This window comes from Lagenorhynchus albirostris, chromosome X (assembly GCF_949774975.1).
Source record: "Lagenorhynchus albirostris chromosome X, mLagAlb1.1, whole genome shotgun sequence".
Lineage (NCBI taxonomy): Eukaryota > Metazoa > Chordata > Mammalia > Artiodactyla > Delphinidae > Lagenorhynchus > Lagenorhynchus albirostris.
The window spans coordinates 35,170,587-35,186,246 of NC_083116.1; positions in this window are offsets into that span (position 1 = coordinate 35,170,587).

Below are 15,660 nucleotides of genomic sequence, written 5' to 3' on the forward strand. Positions count from 1 at the left end.
ATTTTATTGGCATAGAGTTGCTTGTAGTAATCTCTCACGATCTTTTGTATTTCTGCAGTGTCAGTTGTTACTTCCCCTTTTTCATTTCTAATTCTATTGATTTGAGTCTTCTCCCTTTTTTTCTTGATGAGTCTGGGTAATGGTTTATCAATTTTGTTTATCTTCTCAAAGAGCCAGCTTTTAGTTTTATTGATCTTTGCTATCATTTCCTTCATTTCTTTTTCATTTATTTCTTATCTGATTTTTATGATTTCTTTCCTTCTGCTAACTTTGGGGTTTTTTTGTTCTTCTTTCTCTAATTGCTTTATGTGCAAGGTTAGGTTGTTTATTCGAGATGTTTCCTGTTTCTTAAGGTAGGATTGTATTGCTGTAACCTTCCCTCTTAGAACTGCTTTTGCTGCATTCCATAGGTTTTGGGTCATCGTGTCTCCATTGTCATTTGTTTCTACGTATTTTTTAATTTCCTCTTTGATTTCTTCAGTGATCACTTCGTTATTAAGTAGTGTACTGTTTAGCCTCCATGTGTTTGTATTTTTTACAGATCTTTTCCTGTAATTGATATCTAGTCTCATAGCGTTGTGGTTGGAAAAGATACTTGATACAATTTCAATTTTCTTAAATTTACCAAGGCTTGATTTGTGACCCAAGGTATGATCTATCCTGGAGAACGTTCCATGAGCACTCAAGAAAAATGTGTATTCTGTTGTTTTGGGATGGAATGTCCTATAAATGTCAATTAAGTCCATCTTATTTAATGTATCATTTAAAGCTTATGTTTCCTTATTTATTTTCATTTTGGGTGTTCTGTCCATTGGTGAAAGTGGGGTGTTAAAGTCCCCTACTATGTATGTGTTACTGTCGATTTCCCCTTTTATCGCTGTTAGTATTTGCCTTATGTATTGAGGTGCTCCTATGTTGGGTGCATAAATATTTACAATTGTTATGTCTTCTTCTTGGATCGATCCCTTGATCATTATGTAGACAAAGTCCTTCTTTGTCTCTTCTAATAGTCTTTATTTTAAAGTCTATTTTGTCTGATATGAGAATTACTACTCCAGCTTTCTGTTGGTTTCCATTTGCATGAAATATCTTTTTCCATCCCTTTACTTTCAGTCTGTATGTGTCTCTAGGTCTGAAGTGGGTCTCTTGTAGACAGCATATATATGGGTCTTGTTTTTGTATCCATTCAGCCAATCTGTGTCTTTTGGTGGGAGCATTTAGTCCATTTACATTTAAGGTAATTATCAATATGTATGTTCCTCTTCCCATTTTCTTAATTGTTTTGGGTTCGTTATTGTAGGTCTTTTCCTTCTCTTGTGTTTCTTGCCTAGAGAAGTTCCTTTAGCAGTTGTTGTAAAGCTGGTTTGGTGGTGCTGAACTCTCTCAGCTTTTGCTTGTCTGTAAAGGTTTTAATTTCTCCATCAAATCTCTATGAGATCCTTGCTGGGTAGAGTAATCTTGGTTGCAGGTTTTTCGCCTTCATCACTTTAAATATGTCCTGCCAGTCCCTTCTGGCTTGCAGAGTTTCTGCTGAAAGATCAGCTGTTAACCTTATGGGGATTCCCTTGTGTGTTATTTGTTGTTTTTCCCTTGCTGCTTTTAATATGTTTTCTTTGTATTTAATTTTTGACAGTTTGATTAATATGTGTCTTGATGTATTTCTTCTTGGATTTATCCTGTATGGGACTCTCTGTGCTTCCTGGACTTGATTAACTATTTCCTTTCCCATATTAGGGAAGTTTTCAACTATAATCTCTTCAACTATTTTCTCAGTCCCTTTCTTTTTCTCTTCTTCTTCTGGAACCCCTATAATTCGAATGTTGGTGCGTTTAATGTTGTCCCAGAGGTCTCTGAGAGTGTCCTCAGTTCTTTTCATTCTTTTTTCTTTATTCTGCTCTGCAGTAGTTATTTCCACTATTTTATCTTCCAGGTCACTTATCCATTCTTCTGCCTCAGTTATTCTGCTATTGATCCCATCTAAAGTATTTTTAATTTCATTTATTGTGTTCTTCTTCATTGTTTGTTTCATCTTTAGTTCTTCTAGGTCTTTGTTAAATGTTTCTTGCATTTTGTCCATTCTATTTCCAAGATTTTGGATCATCTTTACTATCATAATTCTGAATTCTTTTTCAGATAGACTGCCTATTTCCTCTTCATTTGTTAGGTCTGATGGGTTTTTATCTTGCTCCTTCATCTGCTGTGTGTTTTTCTGTCTTCTCATTTTGCTTATCTTACTGCGTTTGGGGTCTCCTTTTTGCAGGCTGCAGGTTCGTAGTTCCTGTTGTTTTTGGTGTCTGTCCCCAGTGGCTAATGTTGTTTCAGTGGGTTGTGTAGGCTTTCTGGTGGAGGGGACTAGTGCCTGTGTCCTGGTGGATGAGGCTGGATCTTGTCTTTTTCCTGGTGAGCAGGTCCACGTCTGGTGGTGTGTTTTGGAGTGTCTGTGGACTTATTATGATTTTAGGCAGCCTCTCTGCTAATGGGTGGGGTTGTGTTCCTGTCTTGCTAGTTGTTTGGCATAGTATGTCCAGCACTGTTGCTTGCTGGTCGTTGAGTGAAGCTGGGTGCTGGCGTTGAGATGGAGATCTCTGGGAGATTTTTGCTGTTTGATATGATGTGGAGCTGGGAGGTCTCTTGTGGACCAGTGTCCTGAACTTGGCTCTCCCACCTCAGAGGCACAGCCCTGACTCCTGGCTGGAGTACCAAGAGCCTTTCATCCACACAGCTCAGAATAAAAGGGAGAAAAAGTAGAAAGAAAGAATTAGTAGAAGTAGAAAGAAAGAAAGAAAGGAGGGAGGGAGGGAAGGAGGGAGGACGGAAGGAAGGAAGAAAAAAAGAAAGAAAAATGGTAAAGTAAAATAAAATAAAGTAAGATAAAATATAATAAAGTTATTAAAATAAAAAAATAATTATTAAGAGGAAAAAAAGAATTGAAAACAAAACAAAACAAAAGAAAACAAACCAAAAAAAAACGGATGGATAGAACCCTAGGACAAATGGTGGAAGCAAAGCTGTACAGACAAAATCTCACACAGAAGCATACACACTCGCAAAAAGCGGAAAAGGGGAAAAAATCATAAATCTTGCTCTCAAAGTCAACCTCCTCAATTTGGGATGATTCGTTGTCTATTTATGTATTCCACAGATGCAGGGTATATCAAGTTGATTGTGGAGCTTTAATCTGCTGCTTCTGAGGCTGCTGGGAGAGGTTTCCCTTTCTCTTCTTTGTTCTTACATCTCCCAGGGGCTCAGCTTTGGATTTGGCCCCGCCCCTGCATGTAGGTCGCTGGAGGGCGTCTGTTTTTCGCTCAGACAGGACGGGGTTAAAGGAGCCGCTGATTCGGGGGCTCTGGCTCACTCAGGCTGGGGGAAGGGAGGGGCACGGAGTGCGGGGCGAGCCTGCGGCGGCAGAGGCCTACATGACATTGCACCAGCCTGAGGCGCGCTGTGCGTTCTCCTGGGTGAGTTGTCCCTGGATCCCGGGACCCTGGCAGTGGTGGGCTGTACAGGCTTCCCGGAAGGGAGGTGTGGATAGTGACCTGTGCTCGCACACAGGCTTCTTGGTGGCAGCAGCAGCAGCCTTAGCGTCTCACGCCCGTCTCTGGGGTCCGGGCTTTTAGCCGCGGCTCGCGCCCGTCTCTGGAGCTCCTTTAAGCAGCACTCTTAATCCCCTCTCCTCGCGCCCCAGGAAACAAAGAGGGAAAAAATAAGTCTCTTGCCTCTTCGGGAGGTCCAGACTTTTCCCCGGACTCCCTCCCGGCCAGCCATGGCACACTAACCCCCAGCAGGCTGTGTTCACGCCGCCAGCCTCAGTCCTCTCCCGGCGCTCCGACTGAAGCCCGAGCCTCAGCTCCCAACCCCGCCCGCCCCGGCAGGTGAGCAGACAAGCCTCTCAGGCTGGTGAGTGCCGGTCGGCCCTGATCCTCTGTGCTGGAATCTCCCCGCTTTGCCCTCCGCACCCCTGTTGCTGTGCTCTCCTCCGCGGCTCCGAAGCTTCCCCCTCCGCCACCCGCAGTCTCCGCCCGCGAAGGGGCTTCCTAGTGTGTGGAAACCTTTCCTCCTTCACAGCTCCCTCCCACTGGTGCAGGTCCCGTCCCTATTCTTTTGTCTCTGTGTTTTCTTTTTTCTTTTGCCCTACCCAGGTACGTGGGGGGGATTTCTTACCTTTTGGGAGGTCTGAGGTCTTCTGCCAGCGTTTAGTAGGTGTGTTCTGTAGGAGTTGTTCCACGTGTAGATGTATTTCTGGTGTATATGTGGGGAGGAAGGTGATCTCCGCGTCTTACTCTTCCGCCATCTTCCCGGAAGCCCCCCTTCCTGTACCTTCTTAAAAGAAAAATGCATTTGTCTTTTGTTTATACTGCATCCTCCTACACCTTTCAAGTGAAGGTAAAAAGATCAAATGGTGGCCCAGAGCAGAAACAAGGATTCTGGAAAATCACAAAATGTGTATGATGATTTGCTGGTGCATCAAAGGGGATAAGTGTAGCATCCAACACACACTCGTGTCAGACCAGAAGCATGGCCCAATAGTGTATCTCTGATTGCCCTCCAAAGAGTTTAGGAAACGATGATGTTTCCTGAACTTGGGTTATTTGAAAGATCCTTTAAATATGGTTTCCTGGTGTAAAAATCAATGTTAGATTTGTCAATAAAGCTAAAGTGTTCTTTAGGAAGATTGACCGTATTCATTAGTGCCAAGCATTAATACCTAAGTATTACAGAGTATTACTTGTAAAGTGAGTATTTGAATGAAGGGGCTACCTATTTACAGCAGTGTAGTAGTCGTCTGGATTAATTGTATGTTAAAGTTATAGACAGATTTATACACTGTTTTTTGAACATGGTAATATAATTTGATTCTTTATGATCAAAAAATAATGAATGAGAGTTTTGACAATTTCACATGAAAATCGTCACAGTGGAGTTGGATTCTTACTCAGGAGTTGGATTCTTAATTCAGTAGATAAGGCAAAAATCACTGTGACACTATTTTTTTTTTTTTTGGTGGTACGCGGGCCTCTCACTGTTGCGGCCTCTTCCGTTGCAGAGCACAGGCTCCGGAAGCGCAGGCTCAGCGGCCATGGCTCATGGGCCCAGCCGCTCCGCGGCATGTGGGATCTTCCCGGACCGGGGCATGAACCCATGTCCCCTGCATCGGCAGGCAGACTCTCAACCACTGAGCCACCAGGGAAGCCCACTGTGACACTATTGTCTACCCAATATCTACTTTCTTCTTCCTCCTTAGTGACAGAGATTTTTCCTGGATAGTAATATGCTCATCAGAAATTACATTTCTCAGCTTCCATTTCAGCTAGGGACAGTTAATGAGACCTAAAGTGGACCTTATTAGGAGGGACTTGCAGGAAAGCAATTTAAGATTGGACAGACTGCTGGTGAGTCCCATATTGCCCTCTCTACCTCTCATATTTCCTGTGTGGGATGTGAACTTGATGGCTGGAGCTCTAGTAGCCATTTTGAACCTTGAAGTAACCTTAAGGATGGAAGCAGCACTAAGGATGGTAGAGCAGAATTAGGAGCCTGAGTCCCTGTAGACACTTAAGGCCATTATATCATCCCTGCACTGCCTGTCTCTAGACTACTTTCATATGAGTGGGTAATTTCTTGTTTTTTAAAATGCTATAGTTAAGTCTCTGTTATTAGTAGCTGAATGCACTTCCTGATACAATTTTCCATAATCCAAATCACCTTAAAAAAACAACCTGGGAAGGCACCATGTTAGAAACCAACATATCTTTCAACAAGACAATTTTGCCTCCAGCACTGGAACACATTACTATTCCTATGGTTGAGCACTGGATTTACACATAATTCTGCGAAATTGTCACACTATAGAAGTCACATGATATTTCAAAAGAAACAAGAGAGTCACATTTTCCATATCCCATTCACTCTGGATGCAGGCTCATTGAATGAGGTTGGATATGTTGCCAGAATTAGCAAATAACAACAAACAGAAGCCAAGTTAAATTTGAATATTAGATAAAGAACCAATATACATTTTAGTATAAGTATGTTCTATGTAATAATTATACTACAAATTTTGTTTTTGTATCTGAAATTCAAATTTAACTTGTCCTATATTTTATTTGACAACTCTAGATGGGGGACAGAATTACTACTACTATTTAAATGATCATTCTTCTTTGCCTATTTATTTCTGCTAGTTCCTTCTTTTTCCTTCTTTTCTTTTCCTATCATACAGTTGAATTTATTTAAGTTAAAGATGTATCTAAGACTCGGTCAATTAGGTTCCAGTGCTGATGAAGGGGAAAATGATAAGAATGACATAAATGTCAAAACAAGGGCTTCCCTGGTGGCACAGTGGTTGAGAGTCCGCCTGCCGATGCAGGGGACACGGGTTCGTGCCCCGGTCTGGGAAGATCCCACATGCCGCGGAGCGGCTGGGCCCGTGAGCCGTGGCCGCTGAGCCTGCGCGTCTGGAGCTTGTGCTCCTCAACGGGAGAGGCCACAACAGTGAGAGGCCCGCGTACCGCAAAAAAAAAAAAAAAAGAAAGAAAGAAAAGTCAAAACAAGGCAAAATTAAGCAATGCATTTTTTAAGAGAAGTATACATAGTTGTCAAAATTATAAACAATAGCAAGGAAATAATTAACATAAGATCCAGGATTGTGGTCAACCCTGAGGGTGGAGAGGTACTATAGAAGGTACACTAAGGGCTTCTAAGGTATTGGTAATTTACTATATTTTAACCTGCATGGTAGATACAGGAGTGGTTGCTTTATTTTTTTATTATTAATCCTTAAACTGTAGGCATGTTTAATCTCTTTGGTGTGAATAATGCATTTCACAATAAAAATGAAAAACAATGCCTTTATAACCCAAATTTATCATATCCTAAAATTATTCCCTGTTTGTAGACTGTCTGCCCAAGTGCAGCCTTTATGACACATTTTTTCTAACTCAATGAAAATGAAAGTTTTTAATTATATTAATTGCCATTTAATGTTGAAATAAAACTTTTGTTTTCTTGTTCAGGTGTGTTTGCCAATTTGCAGATGGGCCAGTTTCTATAAATAGATGTTCTTGTTTTACATAAAGCATAGATATAAATTGCCTAACTGCACCTTATATTTTAACACATAATAGCTGTGTGACAGGTACCAACTGGATAGATGCCATTTGTTAAGTGGCTGTGATATATACCAATCTCTGCTGCTGAATCAGAGGTGGCCTATGCAAAATTGCATTTGCACCATTCAACCTTGAAATTGGCCGTAAGGCGCAGGCTCCTACGGAAGTAATATGTCAAACTTCAGATATTACATCACATTTTTGGGAAAACATGAAGAGTGTCCAACAGACACTCCTAGTAGATCAAGTCCTTGATTTGATATTTTAGTAGGATTTGATACAATGCCCTTTGCTGTGTGCTGAGGCATTAGGAAGCATACTGTAGGAGCATAATAATGATACCTTCTATATGCGCAAATCGTTTGTTCTAAACCCCAGTTTGCGCTTCAATAAATATGAAGGGTTTAACTAAGTGATGCTAGTATGTTTTGATTCCATAATTTCCATTTGTCAAAGCATCTTTACATGCATTATTCCATTTGATTTCCCAACAACTTTCTGAGGTAGTTAAGGCAAAATATTGCTATCCTCAGTTTAAAGCTGAGGAAACTAAGGCATGCAACTCCAAGACATGGACTCCAAGGCATGCAATTCATTTTAAGCAAATGGACCAGTGGGATAGACTAGAGATCTCAGACACAGACCAACACTTATATTGAAAGTGTTATAGAATACCTGATGTATAACAGAAGTACAATAGCATTACAGAACAGTGGGGCAAGCTTGGACTATTTAATAAATAGTGCTGAAATAAATAATTACCCATATGGAAAAAGTGAAATTGGATCCCTACTTCACACTATATACAACAATCAATTCTAGATGGTTTAGGGGCTTACAAAAGACAAAACTTTAGAATAAAATACAGGAGAATGTTTTTGTGACCTACTAGCAGGGAAGGATTTCTTCAACAGGACAAAAGGTTTACACCATGAAAAGGAAAATATTAAGTTTGACTGCATTAAAGTATAATTATAAAATAAAAACCAAGTGGATGGATTAAGAAATCGAGGCTTAAGTATATTATTTGAATTTTAAAGTTCACTTATGAAAAAACTAAAGACTATAACAACAATTTCAAGGGAGAGAGAAGGGGAGGTAGAATTAATGAATTAGGGTCCCGGCTGCATCTTGTCTTGAGAGAAGACAAAGGAGCCAAATTCATCATCTTTCCTCGTGGGCAGCCTCAAAAGATACAGATTACAGTTAAGAAACCAAGAACTAGATTAATGGAATTAACCCCCAAAGTCCCAAACACAGAAAAGTCAAAGGTCTGAAGGAATGTGTCTTGGAGCGAGGGGCAGGCAGGGAACATTTTACTTTTTATTTTGTACCATTCTGAACTGCTTGAATTTTTATTTCATGTTTATATATTTCCTATATAATAAAAAATACCTTAATTCAATGAAGAGGACAAATGTGACGAGGTTGGAGGCTTTGAACTCATGTTCTAACCAGAACTCCCTGGGTTATACAAGATGATCAAGTTGGCAGGGCAGATATTAAGCATTGCATCTGTTAAGTCTGGACAGTTCATTGCATTTTTGAAATAAGGCAGAACCAGGTTGGAAAGTGTTTAAATCCTTCTCTCAAGTCTTCTCTGTTTACATGATTCATAGAGAACAGATGGCCCAGCTGTCTGTATTTAAGAGAAGTGGGTGGTTCCTGGTTTGCAATCAATGAAGCAATAACGACAACAATTTTAAGTAAACTGGACCCCATAAAATGTTGTTTTAATTTGTGAATGAGATGGAGGGACAGAGAAGGTAGGCTGATTGGAGTCTAATCTGCAACATATTCAGGAAAGGGTCTTGAACACTGAAGCAGTTAAAAACCTCCCTAACCCTCCCTCTCCAATATGCTGGGGAAAGGAACTTTGTCCTTGAGTGCTCTCAGACACACGACCCAACCAATGTAACAGTGTGGCTGTCATTTTGTTCAAAATCCCCATATTCCTTTCTCATCAAGGCCCAGGTAACATTGCTGCTGCTTAGAATTGGCTGACCTTGAGAGCTGGGGAGAAGAGAGATCTTTATTTCTACCTCCCAATACCCTTAGCATGTTGAAGTGTTATTATTTGAATACTCTTAACCCACTCCCTTCTGAGAATGCCTCTTCGTGCCTTCTCTCGAATTCCTGTTGAATAAATGTGGAAAAGGAAGGAGTTGCAAGGATTAAGAGCAATGATGAAAATACATCTTGCTCACTTTGGAACATATAAATACATTCATACCATTCTTAAGGTGCCTTTTATTTATTGAGTATTTAAAATGTCTTATCAGCATGCCAATAGCATTTTAAAAGGGCAGGTTCTCAGTTGGTAATGTGTGCTTAATGGCCCATATTTCAGCTGTGTCTATATGATTGCAGCAGATTTGTTCACTTCAATTGACCACATCTTGGTAGGATGGTCAGCATTCAGCTGGATGGTGAATAGCAAGGGATGGAATTACGAAAGCCATCTACTTTTTCTGGGCTTTCCGCCTTAGACTGACCTTGGGATGTTGCAGAAAGACCTCCTTTAGAGGGGAGAGCAGCTCTTCCCAATCGCAAAGATCTTAGTCCATGAACTATAGATGTGGAGGAGGCCTGACTGCTGGATAACATTTAAACTTCCTAGCCTGTCACTTCCTGCTGCTGCTTCCATATACCCTGTACTCAAGCCACATTGGACTATTAGTGGCTCTCAGTGAGCCTGTTACCACCTTCTTAGGGGGTATTTGGAAATGTGTTGTATTGATTTTGGTTGTCAGAGCATGGAGGACTCAGCTGGCATTTATGGGTGGGAACTGGAGAGGTTAAACAACTTGTAATGTACAGCATAGAATTGTCCCACTCAGTGGAGTGCTCCATTGAGACACACTGGACCAGTTCGCAAGAAGGTAACTTTAAAAAAATAACTTTACTCACATGTGTAAAGTTATAATATACATAAATAATGTATATGAATGTTAAAAATATACATACAAAAATATACATACATTAATGTTAAAAAATACATACAGTGTATGTATGTATAATTCATATACTATATATATAATTCACCCATTTGAAGTATATAATTCAGTGGATTTTAGTAAGGGCCTTGCTTTTTTATGCCTCCATATCTCTGTTCAACTTCTGCCTATGATCTTTCTGACTATAATCTCCTTTCCTCTCTTGTCCACCTGAATATGTAAGACTAATTCTAAAAATTCCAGCTTAAATGACATCTTTGATGCTTTTTCAGGTTACCCAAAAAGAATTTGCTTCTGTAAGGCAGGAACTGGCAAACTTTTTCTGTAAAGGGCCAGGTAGGAAATATTTTTGGCTTTGCAGATCATGGTCTCTATTGCAGCAAATCTGCCATTATAGCACAAAACTATTCATAAACAATAAGTAAATGAAAGGGTGTGACTATGTGCCAATAAAACTTTATTCACAAAAACTGGTGGCGAGCAGTTTGCAAACCTCTTCACCAAATCACTTTGTTCATACTTTGGTTATATCACTCAACACACTGTAATGTATTTAGTAGTATATATGTTTGCCTCCTCCGTGAGACATGAATACCTTTTTCACTGTGGTAGCTGCAATTATTAATACAGTGCCTGGAACATAGTAGGTGATCAATCCAAACTGGTTGATTGGATGAATGCTGTTGCAGAAAGGCCTGGGAGCAGTATTTCTAGCTTGCTACCAAAATAACCAAACCTTTTGGCTGTGTCTAATACAATTCACCTTGTATAAAAACTTATCCTTTGGGCTTCCCTGGTGGCGCAGTGGTTGAGAGTCCGCCTGCCAATGCAGGGGACACGGGTTCGTGCCCCGGTCCGGGAAGATCCCACATGCCGCGGGGCGGCTGGGCCCGTGAGCCATGGCCGCTGAGCCTGCGTGTCCGGAGCCTGTGCTCAGCAACGGGAGAGGCCACAACAGTGAGAGCCCCGCGTACCGAAAAAAAAAAAAAAAAAAAAACAACTTATCCTTTGTAGCAAATCGTAGCTTTTGGCATCAAATCTTAAGTCCCTTGATTTGGCCAGTTCTGGAGAAATTTTATACTACTAGATCATAGAAACAAATCACAATCAGGATACTTAACTGCCTGCCACATAGAAGCCACTGAATGTCTCTAAGCAGGGCTTGCACCCTTCAACTGACTACTGAACCCCCCACTCAAAATTGTCTTGATATTTTACAGTTTCACACTTCTGCATGACCTGCCTTACCACTAGTGGAGGTTAAATTTGTGATTCCCTACTTAGAATGGGGAACCACTGAGGTAGTGATGGCAAATAGGCACTTTTACAAAATATTTCTCATGGCACTGGGAAGAGTGAAGAGAAAGATGGAGGTAAGAACATCAGTCAGAATGCTATTTCAGTGATTCAAACAAGAGACAATAAGGAGTCCATCAACTGATGAATGGATAAACAAAATGTGGTATATCCATACAATGGCATACTATTCAGTCATAAAAAAGAATGAAGCACTAATTCATGCTACAACATGGATGAGCATTGAAAAAAGTATGCTGAGAAGTCAGTCATAAAAGACCACATATTATATGATGCCATTTATATGAAATGTCCAGAATGGGCAAATTCATAAAGACAGAAAGTAGATTAGTGGTAGCCAGGTCTTTGGGGAGGGGAGAATGGGGAGTGACTGCTAATGGGTATGGGGTTTCTTTTGGGGTGATGAAAACATTCTAAAATTAAATTGTGAGGATGGTTGTAGAACTCTATGAATATACTAAAAACCATTGTATTGTGTACTATTTATTTAAAAAAAAACTTTTTTGGGGGCCTTACCGCATGGCATGTGAGATCTTAGTTCAAAAGACACTCAGAGACATGTAAATGAAGCAGGTTTAATTCAGGTGAAGGCACTCTGAAACAGAGTATACCCATAAGTAAAGCAGTAAGAGTTCTTGGCATATAGTAAGTACTCGAGATATATTAACTGTAAATATTTTTACTCTCTCCTATACGTGGGGTTTTCTCTAGAACTTTCTGGATTTGGTGCTCTTTTCCATCTTTATCATGTCAAGTGTGTTAGAGCATTAAACTTCAAATTAGGAAACTTGAATTTTAGATCTTGATTTACCACATGCTATGTGACTTTGGGCAAGTTGATTTACTTCCCTGGACCTTAATTTCCTCATCAGTAGATTCTGGGAGTTGAGTAGAACTGTGTTTTTCAAATTGTGCTATGCAGCTGCTTCAAGGTCCAAAGATATGGAGGAGGTGTTTCTTTTTTCTTGCTCTACCGGGTTCTACTGATATTTGTTTTATATATTGGAATTCTGAACAAAAGTTTGCTTGGAGAAAGAGTTCTGTGGAGCAACTAGCTACTCTAAATAAGGTCAAGACATCTAGTTTACAAGAGGTCTATATCAGAGTCCTGAGAAAGATTATGCATAGCTCATTAATGTGATGAAGTGAACAGCACGTCCTTTGGAGTCATGGGCCTGGCTTTGAATCTTAGCTCCGCACATCTCTAGCTGTGTGAGCTTGGCCAATCACTGTACTTTTATGAGCTTCAGTTTCCTAATCTATAAGATGCGGGTATAATACAAACCTCAATAGAGTTGTTGTAAAGATAGAATTAGTCCAGATGAGGCTAACGCAGTGGTCTGCAACCTTGGCTATGCCTCAAAAACCACCTGGAAACCTTTTTTTTTTAATGTGAATACTTATGCCACATTTCCAGAGACTCTTATTCAGTAGCTCTGGGGTGGGACTGGGCCATCTAGATTTTAAAAAAACATCCCTTTAGTAATTCTGATTCACAATCATGATTGAGAACCACTTGGGTAGGTATTCTGGGCAGGTTAAAGAACAGGATAGGTGTCAATAAAGAGATAAAGATAGCAATTATTAATCAACAATACACATAACTGCTCCTGTTAAAGATATTAAACAGCTAAATCCATCAGCATTAAAGACCTTTTCAATGTTTTCAGGCAGCCTGCTTTGGAAGTTTTGCAATCTTTCATCTCATTAACTTTCCCTTTCTCTTGGGTCTTGTTTGGCTGTTCTGTCATTCAGAGTGATGGTGATACTTAACAGTAGGTATAGTTACCACCCCTGCAAACTGCATAGTGTGTCTTTGTGGAGGGGAGGGAGGAGAATGGTGCCAAGGATGTTGGGATGGAAACCCTAAGGCAAAAAGCTTAGAATAAGGAGTGTGTTTCCAAAAGCTCCAGCAGAGCCATGCATCTGCAAATCAGTTACACGCCAGCCAGGTGGAACTTCACTGCAGAATCTGTCACTGCAGAATCTGTTGTCTGCAGTGGGTTTGCTTGTGGATCAAGGCATGTCCATCTCACAACTGTGTGTGTTGACCCAACGCTGAATTTCACCAACCGTGAAACTGACAGGGCAAGAAAGACACCGTCTACTCAGTCGGCTGAGGCTGACCTATATCAAGGGGCTCTCTTTCTCCATTAATTTGTTTAGAGCATCCCAAATTTTAAACTCCATCTTAATGCTTATCTTCTCATTAATCTCTTAACTACTGTCCTCTCGGCAAAGAAACACCAAGACAGAGCAATCATTAGTCTTGGTCAGAGTGCTCTGTAGCTGTAACACAGAGAGAAGAGGCTTCCTCAGAGGAGATACCAACTGGGAAGTTTTACAGAGGCTCAATAGACAACTTCCAAAGCTCTGATTCTCACTTTCATTTAAAATCTAATGCTTCAAGGCCTTATGCTTCCTTTTTTTTAAATTAATCTATTTATTTTTGGCTGTGTTGGGTCTTCGTTGCTGCGTGCGGGCTATCTCTAGTTGCGGTGAGCGGGGGCTACTCTTCGTTGCGGTGCGAGGGCTTCTCATGGCAGTGGCTTCTCTTGTTGTGGAGCACGGGTTCTAGGTGCGCTGGCTTCAGTAGTTGTGGCATGCGGGCTCAGTAGTTGTGGCTTGCAGGCTCTAGAGCGCAGGCTCAGTAGTTGTGACACGCGAGCTTAGTTGCTCCATGGCATGTGGGATCTTCGCGGACCACGGCTCGAACCCGTGTCCCCTGCATTGGCAGGCGGATTCTTAACCACTGCGCCACCAGGGAAGTCCCAAGGCCTTATGCTTCTGAGTAGGTGGGCTTTTGAAGCTGTGACAATATTCCCTGTCATGGATGACTTTACATTTAGTATGTAGCCGAAGCAGTAAGGGCAAAGTAGTGTATGATCTGAAGGGCACCAAGAAGCTCCCCTCTTTTCCCAAACCTTCCTTCCAAAAAAATTCATCACATCACTTAGTTTTAAATTTTTCCTGGATCAGAAATTAAATGAATCTGTTCTTCTTTTAAAATGCAGAGTCCTGAGATCATTCAAGAGCTTTCAGTCATCCCGACCTTAGCTTGAATTAATGCAGTCAGGTTGCTTTACACCAGTGTTGGATCTGCACTATAAAGACCAGGAATTTTAATGATAAGCAGGGAGAATGGGAGCCTAGTTTGTAAACATGGGGGATGGAAGAACTTCTTGGTGGAGAGGAATGAAACAGTGGCCAACCAGAGAAGAGAATTTGGGAGAGGAGAACAAGGGGGTTGAGTGTACAATCCTAGGTTTCAAAAGAAACGAATACACTTCTTTTCAGGTTCACATTAAACTCTCATCAGTACTTACTAGCCTTTGGCTCCATAAATTATTTTGAATTATTGTCAGCAGCAAACAGAGGAAATCATTTTCATCAGAATATCTCAAATATTCATAGAAGCATCAGAGCCTTCCTCTAAGTTTGGCCTACAAGGCTTCTGCTAGTTTTCATTGCCTTTGACTTTTTTTTTTTTTTTTTTTTGGTGGTACGCGGGCCTCTCACTGTTGTGGCCTCTCCCGTTGCGGAGCACAGGCTCCGGACGCGCAGGCTCAGCGGCCATGGCTCACGGGCCTAGCCGCTCCGCGGCATGTGGGATCCTCCCAGGCCGGGGCACGAACCCGTGTCCCCTGCATTGGCAGGCGGACCCTCAACCACTGCGCCACCAGGGAAGCCCCATTGCCTTTGACTTTTACCCACTCTTCTGCTTCCACATGGCTGTGCCTACATCCAATACCCAGGTTACTCTGCTTAGCAACACTTTGCTGACACAAGGCATCTGTTGCTGTTTGGCTTTTTCTCCCGTGGCCTTTTTTTTTTAAATTTATTTGTTTATTTATTTTTGGCTGTGTTGGGTCTTCGTTGCTGCGCACAGGCTTTTCTCTAGTTGCGGTGAGCGGGGCCTACTTTTGGTTGTGGTGTGCGGGCTTCTCATTGTGGTGGCTTCTCTTGTTGTGGAGCACGGGCTCTAGGCACGGGGGCTTCAGTAGTTGTGGCACGTGTGCTCAGTAGTAGTGGCGTACGGGCTTAGTTGATCTGCGGCATGTGGGATCTCCCGGACCAGGGCTCGAACCCGTGTCCCCTGCATTGGCAGGTGGATTCCTAACCACTGCGTCACCAGGGAAGCCCTCTCCCGTGCCCTTTCGTTTCTTAGGTTTTCCATGCTGGGGAATGAGCGATTTGAGGAGGGAAGATTTCCCATTTAGGGCTTTATCCCTTAAACTCCATTTAAATGCTCAAGTGTCCTAAAGTCCACATCCCCT